Here is an 18017-nt window from a genome sequence, read left to right on the forward strand (position 1 = left end):
ACAATATACATTAGTTGCCAGCATAATAACATCCTAGAACTGTAAAATTATGTCTCAGGGTCTAACTAACAGTACTGCAGTGTCTTGGCATTTGAAAGACCTTCAAACTCATGGATCTATTACTCGAACTGGACTTCCTGGATTATATGTCACGTCTCATAGATACCAGAAACAATGTTGCTCCAGTTGCATTGCTTTAATCTTACAGTTACACTCTGAATGCCTGTTGAATGAGTAAATGTTTGTCATTAGGATGAACCAACCCACTATGGCAGTGAGTACATCTCTTTATACAGATGTACTTCCTTCACAATTCAACTTACAAGAGTTTAAAAAACGGAATGAAATTATGCATTTGGTAAGGGTTAGAATATATTTCATTGACCCTGTCAGCGTGTCAGCAGACACAGGTTAACATCAGGGCTCGTTCTGTTTTACAGCAGATTTCTTGGCATCCATCTGAACTGAGTCATGTCCTTGTGTTATGAAACCCCTGACATCTCCTCTGAAATGACAGAGTGATAATGAAAAGCCGAACTGACAGCAGAGGGCTGGGGCTGCCCTCACACGGCCTGCTCTCACCTCTGCTCGGCCCGGTTTATCCTTAAATTGAATTCCACTTTTTCAAAACGGAGCTTGGAGGGCCTGGACTGAGGCGAGCAGAGTGGAGAGGGTGTGACAAGCTGTGGGTTTCTGTTTTGTTTACGTTGCTCACTGGCTTGGCTATCGGGCATTCTCTGAAATTCTCTGAAACAGCAATCTGGTGGAAGAAAAAGGTGCTGTAGTGAAGCCATTTTCAGTTTTTGTGAGCCGGTTGGTTGTGTGCACAGATAAAGACAAGGTTCCCTCGCAGAAAGGCCTTGTCTATTTTATGACTTGAACCCATAATCCTTTGATATTTTAAGGCAGCTCAAACTTGACCCTCCCTTCCACCCAGTGACTAAAGTAATACCCTGTTAGGTTCTTTACACCACGTGGGACTTAATTCCTTAAACAAACCATGTTTGAGTGTGATTTACAGCTAATCTGGACAGGCGACGGTCATTTCTATCTTTCCTTTAATAATTTACGATTGGGGGAATTTATAGCAGCGGCTCCCCAGCCGTGCATGCTGCCCAATCCATATGTCTGTAATATAATGAGATTTAAGCGCAGCGAGATTATAAATTATGGTGTGACTTGTTCTCTCGCTGTTTTGTCAGGGCATAGCCTTTGAGTGTGTGTGTGTAGCTTGGGGACATGGCTGGCATTTGGCTGCCACGACGCTCTAATTGCTGACGTACACACAGATAGATGGGACCTGATGGTTGGTGTCGCCACTGGAGGGAGGGAGGGAGGAGAGAGGAGAAGTAAGGGACGAAAGGGAGGATGAGAAGAAAGAAGAACAAGAGGGGTAGCTGACTGGGGGAGATGAGGACAGGGAGGAGGAAAGGGAAGTAGAGCATGGATAGATAGATTGAGGGACAAGAGAGGGGGACGGATATTGTCTTGTGGCAGGAGATGCAGCTGCCAGCAGCTACACGGCCAAGCGGTTAACCACACTGAAGGAGCCACATTTAGAGAAAGCAAAGCAGAGAGCCAGAGAGAGGAAGGACAGAGACTCCGCCACATTCATCTCGCTCTCAGATCCGTTGCTCCAGGGAGCTGTTGGAAAATGAAGAATTACATGGCCCTGATCAGATTACATTACAGAACAAGTGATTACATGCGTTTGACTCTTGTACAAAAGAGCGAAAAAAAATTGAAGGAAGGGGAAGGAAACATACATGATCTGATTAATTATGTAATTATGTGGTATTTGTTCTGGCTATGATACATGGGCAACAATCTGAGGGGAGGTGGATGGGTAATTTCATCAATGTTTCACTGCTCGCCATCGAAACCTGCTTTAATATAAATGTTGATTTTGTCCGCGGTTTCACTTACAGACTTGACTGCTGTACATTTAAAAGCATTTTCTGACATTATGTTTGGTTTGCATGAAGAAAGGATGGGAAATACATGAGAGCTGATAAATGTGTGTTAGAATTGCGTAGAAAACAGAAAAGAGGCTAAATGTTCTTTAGTTTTGTAATGCAGATTGTTGGTTTAAGATTCATATTAAAACTTGAAAAACTGAGGTTACAAATAAAAAATGTTTAAAAAAAAAAAACCTACTATAACTGGTATGTCCAAGTTGTCAGTTAATAGATGTACCCCACATAATTTGCTCCTATTGTTAGCATTTCTAAGTACAGCTTTGATGACACAAATCAAGATCTCATCAGAACAGTAAGCATTGGTGGTCTACTAAAATACCTTCAAACTACGGTTCCCCAAGCTTTTCGGTGGCACAGACCACTTTTACAACAACAGTGTTCTTGTCAACCAGTGCTATCGAGCACTTTTGCTGGATGAGAGTGCTGATATCGGACAACTCTTCGAAAACTGGCACAATGCTCGAAGCAAATGCTTTTATTAGCAACCATGCCAACATTTTTAAAAAAAAATGCTTCCTACAATATCTGCATATGAAACTGTAGTATAATTGTGTTTAGGTAAAGAAAGATTGTGGTTAGAGCAAATTATCAATGGTGAGAATATGGTTAAGCAGCCATCATCATCAGTGATAGTTGGGGATTTTTGAAATAGACAGGACAACATCCCAGAAGCTCAGCATTACACTGCTGTATCGAGGGTTGACAGTGAAATGTATTTTAGCCACTTTCAAAAAGGCCAATCTTAAAAAAAAATTAGTCTAAGTGGACGCTTTACCTTGCCTTCAGATAGCCCTTTCCTTTGGCACTAAGTTTTCTAAATCGTATAACTTCCGTATTCCTATGCTGATGTCCAACTGTGCTGTGCTGTGTATTTCGCCGCCGGTCAGCTGTTTGGATCTCAGCAGTTTATGGAAGAGACAACATACACGAGAAAATTTGAAAACCCTGAATGATTATGACAGCAACGAAAAAATTGCGTTCACTGTGGAGACAAAGGAATGCCTGAACGGACCGAAGTACAGACAAGAACTTCTGCAGAGGTAGACTGAATTGGCCAAAAAAAGACTCCCAATTCATAAATCTCAAACTATGTGGAACTGTCCAATATTGACAGAACTCATAAGACACTGGACTAAGGGTATCACAACCCTGTCCGAACCTGAGCCGAGCCTGAGGGAGTAGTAACCCAGCCCAACACAGCATTTTGTTTCTTATGTCCCAAGCCGAACATAGTCAATGTAACATTACTGAAGCACTGAGTTCATCCCTGTCATGCTGTTGTTGTTACCATGGTTAGCTTTGAAAATTTGAGTCTTTCTATTGGCATATGTTAAGGAACTTCTTACTGAGGTCTGGATGCCTTAACAGGATGCATGTAACTACAACATGGGAACAGCTGTTTGTTTACCATTCCCAGCTAACATGGTTGGTTTACTACAACCATGACCAAGACCTTTTCCTGTAACAATTATCATGTAGTATTAGTTGCTGACACAATTGTTCCTTTCTGCCATTTTTAAATGTCTTCTTTATCTCTTATGGTCGTATCACACTTGAATTATGCTACACTGCCCCCACAATTTCCGATGGTACCGCTCTGTTTTGTCCTTTTCCGTGAGCTTTCAGAAAATGTACACAAATATGGATGAAATGAACGCAGATTGAGAACAGAAAGCTCCATCTTAGTCCATATCTAACGTTCAGCATAAATGAGCCCTTATTTCATAGCATTATAATAATGATGTACTGATCTTACAAACAATGGCACATAGCTATTCTGTACATGATGCTACACTAAATGAAAACCAAATCTATTTTATTGTTTACGAATAAGAGCTTATTGGTCACATTAAAAAACTCTGGAAAGTTTGACCTGCCTGATCTTCACTTTTCTGATCTGAAAATCTTGGCATTTGGGGGATTGCTTCTACAGGTCTAAGCATTTAGAAAAAGGCCAACGTCCATTGTTACATTACAAACAACTCATCTAAATCCCTGGATGGCACAAAAACAAGATATCAAAAAAAAAAATCTGGAAAATAATTCTGCTTAAAAAAATATGGGCTGAAATATTGTGTTAGCTTCAAGAGCGGGAAACATCAGAGTGTATTTCCTTCCTCGTCGCTCCGTCATCTTCAAACATCCGCGGGGAGTGACTTGTTATTTGCTCTGAGCTGTCTGCATGGTTTGGCTTTTTGATTAGAGAGAGACAGAAAGAAAGAGAGCGGGAGACGGAGGGAGAGAGCACAGATAGTGAAGAGAGACAGTCTTGAGGCATATGTCAAGCAATGTCACAGATAATCACACATTGTCTTAAAATAGCTTTGAAAATGACAGTGTCGGGGGTGGGCTGGGGAGGGTGATGTTGGGGTTTAGGGGGGAGTGAGAGATGCATCAAAGCACGTGTAGCGTAATTAAAGACCAGATAAAGTTAATTTCTGACAACTCCCCCGGGGGAACATTTATCAAGGACAACATATAAAAAAAAGTCTTATCTGTGAAAAATGAGAGGAGCTGGGGGGTTACATGGGTATCTAACATACATCTGCTTTGTTCTCGCACACAGAGATAAATATAAGGGGGGTTACTGCAGTGACAGATAGAGAAAGAGTAATTTCCTCAGTCAGTCAGGTGAAGATGGTGAAGTGGCCTCCTTCTATCATCATCTACCCAGTAAAACCATCCTATTTCATAGTCCAAGTAATCTCCATATTACTGCTTCCACTGAAACTGTCCCTGTTGCTGCTGAGATATATTGTACATGATTATGATCCATTGTATGCGCATTTCCAATGGTCAAAACCATTACATCGATTTTTTTCTAGAATGAAATCATCATCTGGTTGTTTGCTCACGCTCAAAGTCATGTTTGTCAGGACTAGAAAATCCAAATTTGGTTTTTTGTGTAGCTGAGGTGGGCCAAACAAGTGGCAATTAAACATTCAGTGTGATAGCGTTTAAATCCAGCTGGCAGCATAGATGTCTTTAAGTCCAGCCCAGTTGCCAGGAGAAAATGCTGGCATTGTACGTTTCTGCAAACCACAGATACATTTTTACATTTTATACTTATCATATCAACGTTTCTGAAGGGAGGTGGATCAGATTACGTGCATATTAGCTGTGTTTTTCATCAGGAGGAGGAGGCAATGGTGGATGGCGTGAGACCTAGACAAGACGGCTGCCAAGCTGCAGACTACTACTCAATCCAGCCATTTTTTTCAACAACATCACATTTCCAGCAGTGTTTGTGGCAACAAAACCGGGTATTCTAAGCCAAAAACAGATCTTTTCCAAACCATAACCAAGTGCTTTTTGTGCCCAAACCTAACCACACGTTAACCACAGCACTGTCACAACATCAAATTGGAAATTGCGAGGTAATGAAATGTAACATTTTAACATAATTGCTACATATGTGACATATCTGTAATTTGCAGACATATACAATGCCAACATTTATTCTGACGATTGGATTGGGAAGTCTCGATGAAAAAGTATTTTTCAAAATCACAAACAAGACAGACATTAGAGGAGGAACTACTGACTACTGAGATCCCAGCCTGTTTTTCATATAATAAATGTAAAATACTGACTTTGTATTTTATATTTGGTGTTTTTTTTTTCTATTTCCTTTTTTAATGAAAGGCATTGGCCTCAATTTATACAGTAGTTGATATCTGCGACCCAGTGTCATCCACCACAGTTGAATGTAGAAGCCAACATTCTTCAACATGCTGTCCTGTGATGGCCACTTGAATTGCACTGAAGTGCAGAGGAAAACCTGTCAACTTCTATCTTAAGAGTTTTGTGTTTTGCTCAGATATCAAATGCACTGCAGGAGCGCAATATTGCAATGGTTCTCTGTTGTCGCATTACCCTTTTATACACAGTATCAATAACTGTTGTTTGTCATTGCAGCTGCAGCGTTAAGGTCTCTTCTTAAAATAAATGCACCAACTAAGTTAGTGCTTACATCACTATTTCTAAAGTGTTTGCCTGCATTATAAGCATTTGTATCTCAAGGAAAGGCTAACTATACTAAAACTGGGTTTTAACTAGTGTACTGTAATAAAATCTTTGTCCGTAACTGAATTTAAAAATAAAGTAGCTTATAATGTAATTTTTGCTGAAAATCATGAGGTGCCATGATTAAGAGCAAGGAAAGTTTGCAAACATTAGCTAACAATGGCCATCACAAGCAAAAGGTCACACCAGACGAGGTGTGAATGCAGCAGCCAAACCCAAGAGAGTATTGAAATGTGCAAAGGTACATTTTAATTGAAAATAACTATTTTCTTCTTTCAAAAGTAAAACAGTCTTGATTTACTGTATACTGTACACATGTGCACGGCTGCTTGGATTTTTTTTTTAAATATCTGAAACATTTTCATATGCTGCATAGTGTCAGTTGTCAATTTCAACTAAAAGTATTTACTGTAAATACAAACATGAAACGTGTAAACAAACAGCCCAGACTTTTTTTTAACCTTTTTTTATTTTTTGTTGGAATGATTTGTCCATCTACTCGATAGCCAGCAGAAGCTGGTAGTTAAGCTAAAAATAATGTTTATTCCTGCAGACGTTTAATGGTCCGTCAAATGGGATAACAAGGACGGCTGATTTGTGGGCCTTTCTCTGCAATTACCCAGCCTTCCCACTTCCTCCCTGTTTAAATTAAACAAGCCATTGATTTTATGCTGAATATTATTGTGCCATATTCCTCAAGAGCGCTTTTGATAGAGATATGGAGTGATTGGACTCAGAGACACACAAAGAGAGGCAGGCATATAAAGACTGAGGCAAAGCCAGATGGGAGAGCAGCCCTGTGATTTGTTTTTCATTGTTTAAAATGTATAATCAAAATTTACATTTTTTTTAGGTTGATTTAAATTAATGCTTATTTTGGTCCAATGGCTACACCCAAAGACATTGCTATTCAAAAAAGAGACCTTAGACACACACTTGTGAACTGTTAAAATAAAATAAAAAATAAAATATCACATGTAATCTATGCTATCTTCCTGTATGTGGCCTCTTCTTGTTGGCTTCAGGTGACTGCCATGAAGGAAAATGTGACATTTTCAAAGTGCAAAATAAATATTTTGTCATGCAAATAAAAACATTTCTCACACATCGCATGTAGTGCATGAGTTAAAAACTGTCTCGAGATTGGTGAAGGAATATTATTTAAATTCTGACAAAATCACACAGCAATAACACATTTCTCAGAGCTATATTGTGCATTTTCAGTCTCTCCATATTGGACATCAATGAGCATGAGCTGGTTCTGTGTTTACACTGATCTGACAAGCTAGGAGGAAAAAGCTACACACACTGTACTGAGCAAAATGAAGAAATTGGACACAACTATATGGCTTATGGATAATAATGGAGTTCTTTGACACAGGAACATAATGGTATACCAGGCGGTGCCTATGCAGGCAAGATAAATTCATGTTTGCTTTTAGTCTCTCCAAGGGAACTATTGAGAACTGCCAAAGAAGGAATGTGATCATATTAACTTAAAGTTGACCCCCAGTCACTGACAGTATATCAACAGCTAGCATATTGGCTTTGGATTAAGTTATACTGTATATAAGTACATATTAAGAGGAGGATATTAAAAAACTTGAGAAGAATCCTTAAATTGAATTGAACAAAAATATAAAGAGGAACCACAGAAGCTAGGCATGTTGGATTCAGAAAATTTGGATTGATCAAGCTGCCTTAAATATTATAGAGCAGGCAAAGAAAGCCAAGTCGAACAAAAATGTCAAACTCAGCATCGCTGCAAAGCACTTGTAAGGTCAGCCCAAATGGCAACCTCCATCCTTCAAGGCTAAAAAAATTAAGCCAATGCAGAAGAACCAAAAACTGTAGTTCATCGTATGGCCACTTGAGGCTGGCTCCAAAACAGAGTAAATCCCCACAGACCCCTATGTTAAAATGCCCAACTTTAAAGCAGAAATAAACATGTATACAGCCTGGCACAAAAAATGGTTTTGGTTATAGCTAATTTGAACATTCGTGACAATTGTACAGGAGGGTGAATGTTTTTTATAACTTCTATAACAGTTTTATGACTTTAGAACTTATATCTTAGTAGGATCCAAAGTTATGTATATTTAAGGGCGGGGCCACTTGAGTGACAGGCTGTCTACAAGCTGCAGCTACAGTGTGTACAGTCAGTACACTCGCTCTGTCAGTCAGAGCCAACCCTTGCTCCTCCAAAGCTCCACCCTCTCGTCCAAATATGCTCACTTCTGACTCCAAAAAACAGGATGTGATTGTGAAAATAAGGAAATATAGTCTCTTTTCCCCACAGAGTGTGAAAATTATTTGTTGAAATTACATTTTCTTTACTATAGAAACCTCACCTTCTCTGCACTTACACTTTTAAACTTCAATCCCCACACAGGATGCTAAAATTGACCGACCCTCTTACTCTATGACAGATACATTCTCAACCCGCCTTTATGTTTTCTCCTCTGTATTCCTCTGTATCATGAGCTAGACAGACTGATGCATTTAAAAAAATACAGTGTGTCAGTAATATCTGGAAAAAGATTCAGAATAAAGACATTTTTACTATGTAATAGATGCACTCTGTAATTGACACAACTCTTGCCCTGCATAGTGTAGGTGCATGCAACCATACCACTAAATTCTGATTTCTCTTCCACTGTATTAGTCATGCTCCTGCAGGCGATTACATTTCATTGTTGTGTTTGAAGGAAAAATGAGATCACCTTTGACAGGTTCATCATGGAGGCCTTCTAGAGGCATTTTGCCTGACTTGGCGGCCTGACAGTCAGCGACTCTATTAGCCATGTGTTTTCATCCAAAACACAGAACTGTGTTACCCAGGTCTCTAAGCACATGCACACGAGCAGACAGAGCAGTCACTAAGGAGTGGAGATTACACAGAGAAGTCAAGTGACAAATTCAAGTGGCCAGAAGAAATATCAATTCATTTAGGACCAGTGAGCAGCAAGCCAGCTGTCAGAGAGAGACGGAGAGAGAGATCAAAAGGGCTTACCCCTGATATGACAGATGCATTAGAGACGAGAGCACGACAGTTAATTGTGTGTGTCTGAGTGTGTGTGTGTTTATTCTGCAGCATCTCCAGAGTGTCTTTGTGGAAGAAAAGTCAACCAGTCAAGTGGTTCGACCTACCCACTGTGTTTAAGAATAACAAAGAAAGATAAATGTGAATGTAGAGAGCTCAGTGTGGACTGTGTCTCTTCCAAATTTAAGATAAAATCCAGCCCAGAAGTGTTGACACGGTTAAACATAGCCATTTGCTATGTCCCTCACAGTCCTCAGTCTTAGGTTTTGTTTGTTATTCTTATTAATCTATTACTCAAACTGAATTGTATTTCTTTTTCTCAGCTGTACTGACATATCCAAACCAACACAGCACCCCACATTCTTCAATAAAATGCTCTTTTTGGTCTAACTTGTGGTTAATGTGGAAGGATTATGAAAAGTACTTTGTGTATTGAGAATGAAAAAAATGCTCTATTTTTTTTATTTTCAAAGGAAACAGTTAATGGGATTTGAGCTTTTGATCAGGATGCCTCATGGCAGCTTACCTTTGCAGGTAGTCTATGTGTGTTCAACTGGGAGGAGACCACAAAGCAGATCCAGAGCATGCTCAAGGAATTATGTGTCCCATCTGACATGTGCCTGGCACGAGCTGGAGGACATGGCTGCAGAGAAAGACACCTGGGCTGCCTTTCATAGACTCCTGCCACCATGGTCCGGACCTGGAAAGCAGAGGAAAACCATACCACTGAGTTACATTGTTGCAGAATACACTTAACTCAGTCCTGCTGCTCCATTGACATGCATTCTATGTAAGTTAATCCATACTTTATTGATCTTCACCCATGTTTACAGCATTCATCTTGAATAGGAATCAAGGCATAGTCTAATCCATGTTTTATAGTTACCATATTGTCATTGTAGTAAACATGTTTGTCCATAATGGCCACGTGATGGAAATAATAGTAAAATCAGAGCAACATTGCCTATAATGGGAACGGTGCTGCCTATGGTTAAATCAATATTCATGTATATATTAGGCCAATATTTTGTGAGAGGCAATTACCGCTGTGGTGGAATGGTGTCATTGTGTGCGAGACAAAATGACTTGGAAGTGCGGAACATTTTGATTAGGCCTTTTCAAGGTGATCTCAGGACATTTTTATGTGTCACTTCTTCCCTCCTCTCCTCCCATCTCTCTGGATTCGTCCATGAAAGAAAAAAGAGTGTACAGATGTTGAAGTGTGCTGACATGTCCTTGTGGAGGGATTTCAACCATGATGCTAATAACAATAATTAGCTCCTAAGTGTTTGTGGAGGGGGCGGCAGAGACATGAATATTCTCTCATTGTGTGTGTGTGTGTGTGTGCGTGCGATCCAGGACAAATGGCTTCCCCTTGTCTTTTTAAAAGAACAAATTAGCCTTAATTGCTTGTTTCAGGGGTCTGGGGATGAAGGCAGCTTTTTGCTACTTCATTATGCCTGTTTTAACTCTTCAAGATCAGACACACACACACACGCACACACACACACACACACACACACACACACAGTTAGACCATTGAATCTATTAACAACATAATATTGTGACTATTTATGAGCAACACAGCAATTAAACTGAATCAGAGTACATTTACTTCATAATGAAAATTGCTGAGTTGCCAAGGATAGCAAGTCAAATAGCTCTGAATGCAACTGTTTATGAGTAAAACTCCTATTAGAATAATTAGAGGTTAAAATGTTACACTAGCGTAAGCAAAGAATGCTACTGTGTTTAATTGAAATACATTGGGATTAATACATTTCATCTTTTACTTGGAGTGAGAACATGGGAACTAAATCCATACACCACTTTAGGTAATCAAGGGGAGGACATTTTCTGATGTGCAAAGACAGACTCTCCCATCAGCTTTGATTAGTGTTATAGTCCGTCTTTCTCGGCCGTTAGATATTTGAGAAATTATTATTAATAACAAAATAATTTCCACAGATTAACCCCATTCCGGCTCTATTCCTGATCTCCCGGCCTTTAGGAAATTGATCCGGGGAAAGATTGATGGCTCTCCTGCTGTTTTAAAACGTTTGTCCTTGCTGGTGTGTTTTGTTCTATTCGTCTTCTATTGCAGCAGAGGTCCATTTCTTGACGTCTGTTTAATGATGCAGCTGTATCTCTGAGTGTGACATTGAAACAAACTGAAAGTACATTTGAGATTTTTCACACTAAAATAAACTATTTGATGCAGCGTGTATAATAAAGCTTGATCTGCTATGGATTACTTGCGTTAGGGAGGTAAGGTAAGATGAAACAGTGATGCCAATTGTGAGAGAATATGTTTTATATGTTCCGTTAATTCTCCAGTGATTTGTTTCTTTCCTTTTCTCAGTTATTTTCTCATTTCTGTGTTTTGCTGCTCCCCTCTCTGGCACTAACATTACAGAGCTTTTCTAACATTTTCCCCATCACACCATCGATATTCATTCTTTGGTCACACAAGTACTGGTGTGATATTGCAAGATCTGGAATAAAATGTATTGTTCCCCAACAAAAGGCCCAGATCAGAGGAAAATTGGGGCTTGAGCAGTATGTGTGAACTGTTTGAAGAAACAAGCTGAAAGGCTCACTAATGCATTGCAGAGGTATGTAACATATCTGGACCTATCTGGTTCTTTTTTAGTGAGCTACTGCCAATTACAGCACAAGACGCAGGTTAAGGACAGAGACAAGGACTGGGCGCTACTGCTCTCTCCAAGGTGCGTATGTTTGTGTAAAGAGAGTGTTACAAAATGGGAGGAAGAGAAGGTGGCGGGTGGACTACTGCATGTTGTAATAATGTACTCGGAAAGCTGCTTTGTCACTTTTTGACAACAAAACTGTAATGCTTTATATTAGTCACCCAAACGCACCAAACAAACAAGTTGTGTTTTAACTTGCACAAACATGACATACTGTGGCAGATTCCTCCTGTAGAAAGATCTTGTCATGAGTCAGTCATGCAGTATGAAAACTACAACAACTTCGAGATTCCCAATTACAAGATCGCAAGTTGTGTAATGTAGACAGTACAGCAGTCTGACAATTATGAAAGTTGTGTAGTGTGAACTTCCCTTTAGAGAAAGTATTATGAGTTCTGGATCAAGCAATTGTGTGAAAAATTAGTAAAAGCAAAATATACTCACTCTTTTAAGATTATGTTTTCAAGATTTTACATTTATTGGATAGTGACAGTTGAGATACATCATCACTCAAGACAAAGTCACACCTTCAAAGTGGATAGCCAAGCTGTAATATAGAGACAAATTCCTGCTGCACTGCACTGACTTACCAAACAAAACCAAACCAAGCCAACCAAGCCAAGCTAGTCCCCAGCTGTGGAAAAAGGGTTATTACGTTCCACTCAGAAGTGTGAAGTGGGACATCTAGTAAATTTCTGTATACCAGTCCAGTCCAGTTTTTGGCTTGATATCAAACCAATCTGAAAGTTTTCACACCATCAAAAACCTTTTAAAGAAGCAGTAAGGCTGCATCTAGACAGACCACAGCAATGACTGCAACAATTAAGCCTTGTTGTTTATTCAGGGATGCCAGTACATAAGATTCAAGCAACAAAACACAGGGTCATCCAGCAAAAAATGTTTAACTGGGCTCAATTTTTGCCAGAATGCATTCTGACTTCATGCTGCAAGTCGATGTGTTGCTCTATCAAATATGTCATATATTTTTAATTAATATTCATAAATAAGAAGACTTTCAGAAATGTAAAGTTATTTTTTGTACTTGACATCACCTCTCTTCCCCCCCTGAGGTCTTCTCTCTTTAGCCTACAATTTTAGCCTTGCAGGTCACTGTTCAGTGTCCCTGGTTACACAGCCAGAAAAGGAGATTTCTGGATGTGCTGCCATCATGATAAGTGTGTTGAGCTAAAGGATGACAAGAACATTGGACAGCAGCAGTAGTTTCCCTCATTATCCACAGGAGCAGAAATCTGATGTTACCTGATTTTTGAACGTAAGAGAGGATGTCATTGGAGAATGTGAGGGCTGACAGAAAATAGAAAGATGAGTAGTGTTAAGACATAATATTGCATTGGTGATAAGTAATGTGTAGAAACTGTGATGTCTCTAATGTCATTTTAACATATCAGCTGTACTATTAATACAAATAATGGGAAAGAATGAAAAAAAAGATTTTTAAAATTAAAACTATGAATGAAAAAAGCACAAGGGCAAATTAAACGCTGTAAGTTGTAATAAAATATCTGTCTGTTCTTTCTATTTTTTGCTAACTTGGCATTAGTGAGGAACTTATAGCACCATGGCCCTTTGGGATATGTAGTTCACATTTAAGGTATACCCCGTGGGGTATCTATGTCTTTCAAACGCCTCATCTTCAAGGTCCTTAAGGTCAGCCAGACTCTTTAAAAAACATCAGCCCCAATGTCTCATGGGATATGGAGTTCCTGATAGGTTCCTACCTTGTAGCTAAAGGGTTGTAAATGTTGACCAAGAGGATATCAGTTAGTCACCACAGTGACTGCAGGGTTGCTATGAAGGATTTCCATTTCCTTTAAGGGCCTGAATGAGCTCTGCACAAACATGAGCAGATGGATGGATGAACGGATGAATTGGAAGAGAGAGTGAGTTACAGAGAGAGTGAGAGAGAGCATCCTTATTTATTGTTCATGCATTTTTAAACAGCAGAGCGGTGAGGTCAAATGAGTAAACAGGACTTAACCTGAGGGCAAGAAGAAAGGAGGAAATGGTGCAAGAGAGATGGACAAATTGGATATGTCAATGTGGAGGGGAAGGGAAAATGTTTGTGTGGAAAGCATAAATAGTGACCGTTTTTTCATATTAAGGGATCTTCAGAGGTTCTTGTAGTTTCAGCCTGAGTGTGACAGTGAGTGATTTTGGAGGTGAGTTCAAATAAAATTCTTTTTAGGGCAAAAGGTTGGTTCGATTCTGCAATCCAGTCTTAACACTCTATTGTTTCGTCCCACCTTTTTGATGATTCAATTTTTTGTCTCCTGGTTAAATTCTTTATCGCTACACATTTACTACATTAAAAACCCTGATTTGAAACCTGTGTATTTAGGGGGTAGCAGGGTCAAACTCAGCCCTGCAGGTGTCTTGACTGACCTCTGACCCTTGACCTTCACATACAGACACACACATTCGCAACAATGCACACCTACACACACACCCTCAGGCATATGGCTCTGACTGATGTCGTTGAGATTAGCTATACGTCTCCACTGGAAGCAGATGACAACAGCCGGTGTGTGTCTGTTTGAGTGTGGGAGAGACACAGAGAGTGTGTGTGTGTGTGAGGGGGAGAGAAGGTCTGCATTGATTTGACAAACAGAGGCTAAAGACAAGAAGACTGCGGTGACCTTTGGCCTTCTTTATGTGTGTGTATGTGTGTGTGTGTGTGTGTGTGTGTGTGCAGGCATGAAAATGACTGAGTGACATGTTGTGTGTGTGGTTTTTTGCCTGTGCTTTCACAAAAAATATTTCTGAATGCTGTTAAAAAGCATTTATATCCTCAAAGCATTATTAGATTAAAAACACACACAAACAAATATGTGAAATGCTGTTTCGTGAGACTGTCATCCCAGAAAGCGATCAATCTTTCAAGTAAGTGACCCTTGATAGCTTTTACGTTAAGGTTTTACTAAACGTAATGATTAGGGGTGTCTCAATTTGATCTCAAAGGCATTTATTTGACTGATCTGAATGGCTTTACTGATCCTCCGATCATTTTTTTAAATGTCAGCTTTCACACAGCTTTTACTGTCATGCACAGCAACAGGAGTGCAGCCTTCATCCACTCTCCTCTACTCCACTGTTTCTGTCTATCCACTGTGGCCAAGCCCCACCAACAGCAAAACTCCACACACCACAAATGAAAACACAGCATGAGACTGTTAATTTACATTATTCACAGAAGTTACGAACACTTGTTTCATTTCAGCTCAGTGTGAGAGTCTTGCATTTAACTACAGCAGGTAATTTTGCGAGACAGCAGTGTAGAGCTTCTACAAGCATATCGACCAAGCCACTACAAGTGCAATAAAAGTTCAGCTAGCAAAAGGCTAACATGGCAAAAGATGGGCAGATGACAAAAATGAACTTTCAACAGAGTACAGGTTATTCAAGTAACTCAGACACAGGCTGCACCAAAACAACAAACACTGGAGAATACTCTCTTAAAGACACAGAGACATTAATTTCTTTTGTAAAATATATAAATAATGATAGTAATTTTCTAATGCATTGCAGAGATGTTTATTTGTACTGTCAAGCATAGGCTCCACATTAGACACATTAGATAGATTTTAACAACTTTAAAGAAGCCTTCTTATAGTTTGCACTATGCAGCTGTATTATCTAGGAAAATAGAAGTATCGGATCGGAACTCAGTATGGGCAAATAATGAAAACTGAATGACTTGGATTGGGATCAGGGGAAAAAAAACTTTGGAACATACCAAGTGATGAGTGCTTATTTAAACCTAAACCACAATCTGTGTCTAAACCTTACTTAATCTTAACCATAGTGTTGTCACATTACAAAAAACTGTATTGACATTGGTGAGCACTGACAAGTGCTGCTGTCCTGTTGATATAGTCATTATATAAGAAAATGCTTCTATGTGTTGTTCTAGAAAGCATTAACCAACAACATGTTTTGCCATTGGATTTGTAGGTTTTGTTATATCTTACACATGATATTTCCATATGTCTCACATTTCAAATAAAAATAACACTTCCTAGACTTTCTAGAAATCATTTGCCAAGCAGTGGGTTTAATATCTCTTGGCATAATTTTTGTTAATGCCACCTTGTCTGTCTCAGTCTATTCCACACAGACCAGATACATAAATTGTATCAAATTCTGTTTACAAGATTTTTTTTTTGCAAATTTTGAGAATTCAATTACTTTCCCAAATGTTGCTTTGTTTCTGGGTAAAAACAGAGGAGAATTACCTTAAAAAGAATTACCATGAACCTGCACAATATAGAGGGGGGATAGCCTGTGTGGCCACCTCTGCCCCTCACCCTCATCTCTGTTGCCATGGCGTTGAAGTGTGATTAGAACTCCGGCTAACCAACATGGCTGACGATATTGACTTCCTGTCTGGTTCATGCAAACAGGATGTGACAGATTTAATTTGTTTGTCAGCCCACCTTAATTTAAACAGAAGGCTCTGAGCGGGAGAGAGGCAAAGACTGAGGGAAGTGAGGAGTGAGGGTTTCACACACATGCACGCACGCACACACACACACACACACACACACACACACACATTCACTTTCTGATTGGCTTACTTGCAGTTAAAATGAGCGGTGTGTGTGTGTGTTTGTATGTCTGCATGTTATTTTTAGGGGTTTCCCCATTATTTCAAGAGGGTGCTCTTAACAAAATTACTTTATATTAACATGAATACACAGCATGAGTGAAGCTTCAAATTGTGTGCATGCATGGAAATAATGATGCAGGGTTCCTGCAGCCTAAGGAAAGTTAAACTTAAGACTTTTAAAGATTTGTTTAATACCACTCAGAATTAAGTTTAAGACAAATGTACTAATAGTCAAAATTGAAGACGGACAATTTTATTTATCCCAAATGATTATTGTGACATAAAATATGACTTTTGTGACATGACTTTTCAGTGAAAAAGTTAGATTTAAACATTGTAGACAATGATCATATTATATTACCATAAAATAATGTATTTGGTTGACTAACAGAGGTGGGATATATTTGGCATTTCTGGTTGGTTTTCCTGGTGATTTTGTGTTTCTCTATCTGCATGTGACATTCCGCTGCTTGGATTCTCATCATGATAAGTTCAAGGGAAGACATTTAATTAAATTATTTAACATTTAAAAAAAAACACACAAATAACTAATTATGATGAGATTTTATGATGCAAGGTCAGAAAAAAATGTTGCAATAAAATGCTTCTCTTCATGTCTAGGCAATTTTACAACCTTTGAAACTCATTAGGACAATTAGGACCTTATTTTTAGATTCATGAATTCAATGCCTTTTAAAACTATATTTATTATTTATTATTGATGGACAGAGAACATGTATCGACAAACAAATACATAAACTGGAAGGTAAACAGAGAGAGAATATGGAGAGAGGAGAAAGTACAGTCGATTAAGACATGATGGTGAAGGTAACAAAGTCTGAGAGAGAGAAACACAGGAAGACGGGGGTGGGGGGGCAGTCCACCTTTCAGACAGTTTCAAGATGTAGCATGAACCAGATGGACGGTCTCGACTCGTGTGCGTGTGAGAGACAATCGTGATGTTGGTAGAGAGCGAGAGTGTGACAGTGAATACAGAGCGCTGCATTATTGTTTAAATCATTGATCGCTTGCCTTTATCTCCCTCTCTTCCATCTATATATCTATCTCGGTCTTCCTCTTTTCAATCTTTCTCTCTTCTTCACCTCAGATACTTTGGTGAGCGTCAAACAGGCAGCCTATCTTTATGTCTGTTTTCTCACCTTTCCTTTTCTCTTCCTCTCAATACTTTTGTCCTCTCTCAACCTGTTTTTCTTTTTTTCAGTGGTTGTTGTTATTCAATGGTTCTGAAGCTCTACATAGTTCCTAACTGTTTGCACTGATTTGCTGCTGTTTACTAAAAGCACCATTAACAACTGTCCATTTCACTGATGGTTAGCGGTGAAGTTGTGGCTTTCTTTTATCTGTAGCAGTCAAATTCAAATGTTGTCATCATTTCTAAACTCCCCCAGGGAGCCCCTCCTCGGGGACTTTGGACTTTTTACTGTCATGCTTTTACATCTGTCATTAAGTGCAGTTCCATCCATCAGTTTGTATGCACATTTTTAAGTTTGGAAAAAAAAGCCTGAGTGGAAATTTGAAAAAACAAAACAAAACAACAAAAAAAAAAAACACATTATTTTTAAGGCAACACTGAGGTCAGAAAAAAAAGGTTAACTATTAAAAGTAAAATG

This window comes from Plectropomus leopardus, chromosome 12 (genome assembly GCF_008729295.1).
Source record: "Plectropomus leopardus isolate mb chromosome 12, YSFRI_Pleo_2.0, whole genome shotgun sequence".
NCBI lineage: Eukaryota > Metazoa > Chordata > Actinopteri > Perciformes > Serranidae > Plectropomus > Plectropomus leopardus.